Below are 6,789 nucleotides of genomic sequence, written 5' to 3'. Positions count from 1 at the left end.
AGGAGCATAGCTGCTGGGTCTACCCATGTCTGTCTGAAAGTCGTGGTTTTCTGAGGGACATGGCTGATGAAGCAGAGTCTAGGAACCGCCTTCCCTGTAGTTTTCTCTAAGGCGACACACCTCTGGGTTGGGAAGTAGGGGTCGGAAAATGGGAGGTAGGGGAACAGGTGGTGTGATCTGGGAAGGGTCGGCAGGTCCCCAGGCCTAGGTGTCAGTGAACAGGGAGGGGACAGCGCTGTGCTGTTTTCTCTTCCTGAGCAGGTGAGCGCAGGAGCCTGGCTGTCAACCCCAGCTCAGAATAAGATCACTCACAGGGCTCCATCTTTAGAGTGCTGGTGGTCATCAGCAGCCTGCTGCAAAGGTGACAGTGAGCGTGAGGAACACAGCTGGAAGCGTCACTCAGGCTGATAGGTGACAGAGCCACAGTTTGAAGTCTGGGGATCCAGCCCACAAGTCCTGCCACACTGAGTGTCCTGATGCTGAAGGAGGAAAGAAAGTGGGTCCTTTGAGACCAGGAGGGGGCTCTGGTGGGCAGCTACCAGTGCACCACACGACCCTGGCTCTCCTCCCCAGCCACGCTTGGCCCAGCTCTTCCATCACCCCCTTCACCAGGCTTCTGAGTCTCCTAGGACACTTGATTAAACTGCACATTCCTGGACCTTAGCCCCAGAGATCGTGAGGCCACAGGTCTGGGGCAGTGGGATTCCATCGTAGGTGGTCCTCGGACCGCACGTGGAGAAGCTCCGACAGGCGGGCGGCCTGGCTGAGGCCCCAGCAGTGCCCAGCCAAGGGCTGGGGAGGCTCTGCGGTCCCACATGGACAGACAGGAAGTGGTGTAGACACAGCCATGTGTCTGGATGTCAGCAGGACACCTCCTGAGGCTCAGCACACTTCACCACACACGCTGGAAGGCAGAGTTAGCATCCCAATGAGCTCAGCTGCTGGGGAAACAGCAGCCGAGATGATGTAATGTCACAGGGACAGATGTAAACTGCACGCGCTCTGAAAATCCAGCCACCAAAGTGCAGACTGATGCGGGCGGGGCTCAGCAGCAGAGCATATTTTAAATAGGAAACAAAGACTTTGGGGTTTAAACTAGCTATAAACTTAGCATGAGAGGTGATGCAGTGTAGACATTCAAAAATATGTGTGATACTGTCATTGACAGTTTATTTAACACTTCTGTCACATTATGTCTGGCACTGTTCTAAGCACTTAACAAATATTTACTTATTTTGTCCTTAGAACAATTCTATGAGGTAGATACTATTATTTAAGCCCACTTTATAGGTGAGGAAACTGTGGCACAGAGAGGTTCAGTAACTTGCCCGAGGTCACACAGCTAGTAAGAAGCAGAGCCAGGATTTGAACCCAGTCATAAGGTATTCACAGCGAGGAGTGTGCAAGCCTCCACTCTGCCCTGTCCTGGTCAGTCCACACTCGTGGCACAGCTTTTAGATCCCATGCCACACCCAAGGAGAAGTGCTGGGGCCTGTCCAGGACAGAACCGCTGGAGCGGAGGGAGCTGGAAGCCGCGTCTGAGGAGCAGCACGCAGAGAAGTTGGGAAGAAGCTGGGAGCGGGCCGGGAGGGCTGCGGGCAGCATGTGGACTTCAAGTGGCTTCCTTCTCCCTCCCTCCACAGGGCTGCCATTTAGAAAAGGGAGTGGACTCCTGAGGGCTCCAGTGGAACCAGTGCTATGGGGAAATGGTTTCACACACACCAAAGGAAGACTATTCTGTCTGTGAGAGTGGCCCTAAAAGTGGACAGTGTCTTCAAGCAGAGGCTGGCAACTACTCTGCAGGCTTGGGGAGGAGATTGCCCCATTATAGGCACAGATGACAGCTCAGATTCTAGAGTCTTCTGATAACAACAGTCTTGAGCTCCCACTGAGGCCTGGAGCACTGAATGCGGAGGAAGCAAACTGCCAACCGATCATAGCTGGTGTTTGCATTCACCTGCCAAGGACAGGCTGATAATTAAGTTCCAGATGGCGGGTAGCAAAGGTCAGAATGCACAGAGGGACTGGAGCAAGGACAGGGGATGCTAAAGAGAGAGGTGAGAATTTCCCACAACCCCACTGCCGTTTTACCCAAGGCTTGCCCCAGAGAAGCTTCAAGCCCAGCCACACTCCAAGAAAAGAGAACGTGACATTTCCTTTTACTCGTTAATTCAGTGCTTATTAAGGCCAAATACCTATTGAGCACCTGCTGTATGCCAGCACTGTGTAGGGTAATGGGAGTACAGTGATGAATATGATAGACAATGTCCCTGTCCTGATGGAACTGAGTCCAGCACATTGGAAAGAGCAAGGGCTCCAGAGAGCAGTGCATCTTGAGTGGGGATCTAGGCTCTGGTACTTCCAAGCTGTGTGACCATGAGCAAAGTACTTAACCTCTCTGAGAACGTTCGCCTCATCTATAAAATGAGGATTCCTACCTCACAGAACTGTTTAAAATGTAAAAAGGCCTAGGACTTGATGCGATACATCAGTGTTAATATTTATTTTAGTCAGAGTTCTTAGCTGCAAGCAACCAAAGTGGATTCTGGCTGATTAAACAAACAAGGAGTTTATTAAAAGGATATTGGATGGTTCACACAGTTGGGGGAGACCTGGAAATCAAAGTTTAAGGCTAAAGGCTTCCTAAGCAATGCTGTACAATGCTGCTCTACTGGCCTTATGAGACAGTCACCACTGCCCACTCTTCCCCCAGCAATGCCACCTCCAGGTCAAGAACTTGACCTTCCAGCTACAATCAACCTCTCCCCTATCCTCACCCCGCAAGAGAAGGGCTCTGTGTCTGCCACCATCTTTCTCAGAAGAATGGGTTCGGGAAGACCCTCTCTCCTGAAATCGCTCTCACCTCCAGACTGAAGTGTCATGTCGGTGAGTCTGGTCAGGGGAGCCGGGGCCTTACCTATGCCCCGCAGCTACAAGGAAGCCTGGGGAATGGAGTTCTCAGATTCAACTGTGGGGAGGTAAGACTCAGAAAGCTGGAACTTCCTCAATAGAGCAAGGATGCTCAACAAGCCCTGGGCAGCCAGAACGTGACAAATATCCACTGGAGTCCCTTGCCCAGACTGTCCACCAAACACACACCCAGCCTCTAGCCACTACTGCAAACTCCTGGTGGAGATGCCCCAGAGTTGCCAAAACCTCCCTGTCCCTTCCCTGAAACCCTGACACACCACTGAAGTCCTTTTCATGCATCTATCTACATGTGAGCCCCCCATCCCCAGCATAAGGGAGAGTCACAGGTGGGAGGTGTGAGCAGGGGTGGGGACCCTGAGGCTCCCAGAGGAAACCTACAGCAGCAGGCTATTCCTGGCTGGGAAGGGCAGAGTGGGCGAAGGCTGCCACCAAGTGGCCATCCTGAGAACCACAGGAAGACCAGGCCTTTCCTCCAACCCGGCCACCCAGACAGACAAAAAGCCACCACCTGCCCCAGGGACCTGAGACATGAGGACTCCTCCTCCTCTCTGCTCCTGAATTGAGCTGTCTACATCTGTGGCTCCAAAGGAAATAATGATATCTAGCATTGGTTTAGTACCTCACAGTGTTATAAAACGCTTTCACAGGGCAAGAATAATTCCATGACGATATTAAGTATTACTGTAGTGACTCTACTTGAGGGCTTACTATGTGCCAGGAACTTTAAAATATCATCTCTCACTCCTCACAACAAATCTGTAGTGAACAAATGTATTCACCCAGCTGGCATCCGTTTTTTTGTTTGTTTGTTTGTTTGTTTTTTTCTTCTCTTAACAGCACTTTGGTTTTTCTTTGGGAATGTTCCTTCCCCTCCTAGGCCTTTTATGGAAACTACTAGCAAAAAAGAAGCTCGATTAGAATGCATAAGAAGAGAAGGCCTGAGCTTCCAGATGTCACCCTGAGGGAAAAGACTGCCTGAGACTGAGACTAACGCACAGGAAGCAGAGCAAATCTCAGCGCCCCTGGAGTCCTGTGATCAGACATGCCCGAAAAGTCTCTGGACTTTTCAATTCCATGAACTTTTCACATTCCCCTTTACTGAAGTTACTTTGAGTGGGATTTTTTTTTTTTTACTTGAAACCAAAAGAATCCTATTAATGCCTATTTAATAAATAAATTAGCATGTGAACATAGGGTGTTGCATGTAACAGATCCAAAAATAGAGAATTGTCAAAGTCAAATGTGGGGGTGGTCATTATTCAATACAATGTGCCACTCCCTGTCTGCTATAAACTGATGCTTTTGTCCCTCCAAAACTCATTTGTTGAAACCCTAAACCACCCCCGGCAATGTGATGTATGAGGAGGTGAGACCTTTGGGAGGTGATTAGGTCATAAAGGTGAAGCCCTCATGAATGGGGTTAGTGCCCTTATAAAAGAGACCCCAGAGAGCTCCCTCACCCTTTCCACCACGTGAGGACACAGCAAGAACACACGCAGCCATCTATGGACCAGGATGCAGATCCACACCAGACACCAAATCTTCAGGCAAATTTTTCATGGACTTTCCAGCCTTCAGAACTGTGAGAAATAAATTTCTGTTGTTTATAAGCCACCCAGTCTATGGTATTTTGTCATAGCAGCCTGAGTGGACTGTGACATTGTTCTACACGCTGGAGATACAGTAGACACCAAAACAGACGTGATTCATGCTCTCCTGAGTTAACTTTCCGGTGGGAAAAGCCACAACAGATGATTGAAAGCCCAGCAGCTCTGCAAAGGATGACACCGAGTCATGCAATAGCACATGACCGCACGGCTTCTTCAGATTGGGTGCTCAGGAGATGGTGTGATGCAAATGCGCTTGTCGGCTTGGTTCACTGGGAACTACATTGCCCAGAACCTCCTTCTTTTGGTTCCAATTAGAGTTGGCCAAAATATGAACTCATGTGAGATTTGAGGGCAGGAATGACTCGGTATCCATTACTCTCTTTAGGACATTTTGCAGTCACCTTCAAGGACGGAGAAATGTCGAGGTGCTTACTGAGTTCCAACACGTCTTTGTTCTTCTCCATTCAAGTCCAGATGACCATCAGCGTCCTTCTGACCAACCACAGCCTCAGGCCCACTGCCAGACACTTGTCTGCAGAACACGCAGAGGTCACAGCCTGCCATGGACCTCTCCGTGAACTTCTCCTTCACAGCTCCATGGAGGTGGTGGCTTCCATTAGGGTGGTAGTAGCAGCAAAGGAAAGTGAACAGGTTCAAGAACTGTTTGGAGGCAGATTTGGGAGTACTCGCTGGTGGGTTGGATGGAAGATTTGACTAAAAGAGGGGAAACTGTATACCTCCTGGGCTTTTGCCTTAAGTAAGAGAGTAGATTTGGGGGCCATTTCCTGAGATAAGAAGGATCACACCTAAGGTTAAAAATAAGAGTTCTTTTGGGGACATTGTGGTATATATATATACATATATATATGGTGGCGAGACAAGTGAAGCAGTGAGAGTGGAGAGAGAACAAAGAAATCTGTAACTGGTTGTGAGCAATTAGCTGTAAACACCGCTGCACTCAGATTCACCCATTGTGGCATATTTTTTAAAAATAGCCACAGGATTGTAGTAGATTAGGGGGAAAATGGCCACCAAAAAAAAAAAAATGGCTGCAGCAACTCCCAATCATAATCATAAACTTACATAAAAGGTACAAGTACAATACAAAAGTTTCTTTTTCCTGAACCACTTGAAAGTAAACTTCTGACCTGATGACCCATCACCTGTGAATATTTTATTATTTCCTACAACAAGGACATTCATTTCCCTACATAACCATAATCAAAATCAAAGTCAAGAAATTCATCTTGATACAATGCTATTATTTAATCTGCAGTCCTTTTTCAAATTTTTCCAGTTGTTCCATTGATGATAGTTACAGCCAAAGAAAATCTTTGTGTGTTCACCATGCACTCAGGGACACACGTTTCATTTAGTTTCATTCCTCTCGTCTCCTTCAATCTGAAAGATGAGTCCTTATTAGTTTATCATAATCTTTTTTTTTTTTTTTTAAAGATGACCGGTAAGGGGATCTTAACCCTTGACTTGGTGTTGTCAGCACCACGCTCAGCCAGTGAGCAAACCGGCCATCCCTATATGGGATCCAAACCCGCTGCCTTGGTGTTATCAGCACCGCACTCTCCCGAGTGAGCCACGGGCCAGCTCCATAGTTTATCATAATCTTGATATTTTCGAAGAGTACAGTCCATTTATTTTTGTAGAATGTCCCTCGATTTTGGTTTGTCTGAAATTTTCTCACAATTAAATTCAATCATTGCCTCTTTGATAGGAATACCAGGAATGTGGAATTGTATTCTTCTCATTGAATCTTATAAGGTGGCACAAAATTTCCGTTCTCCTGTATCTGATAATGTTCACTTTGATCATTTGATTAAGGTGGTGTCTGCCAGGCTTCTCTGCTGTAAAGTGACTCTTTTCCTCCTTTGTTAATAAATATTTGTTCATTGTTTGATGGACTTGGGATGTGTTGTCCCCTCCAAAACTCATGTGGAAATTTGATCCCCAATGTGGCAGTGTTGGAAACCGATTGAGTCATGGGGGCGGATCCCTCATGAATGGATTAATGCTCTCCCTGGGGGGGAGGGGGGATTAATGAGTGAGTACTCGCTCTATTAGTTCCCGTGAGAGCTCGTTGCTTAAAAAGACCCTGGCACCTTCTCTCTCGCTCTTGCTTCCTGTCACCATGTGATCTGCTTGTACCCGCCGGCTGCCTGTCACTTTCTGCCATGAGTAGAAGCAGCCTGAGGCCCACGCCAAATGCAGCTGTCCCAGAATCATAAGCCAAATA

This window comes from Galeopterus variegatus, unplaced genomic scaffold, assembly GCF_000696425.1.
Source record: "Galeopterus variegatus unplaced genomic scaffold, G_variegatus-3.0.2 Scaffold5289, whole genome shotgun sequence".
Classification (NCBI taxonomy): domain Eukaryota; kingdom Metazoa; phylum Chordata; class Mammalia; order Dermoptera; family Cynocephalidae; genus Galeopterus; species Galeopterus variegatus.
Note: the sequence above shows the minus strand (reverse complement) of the source record.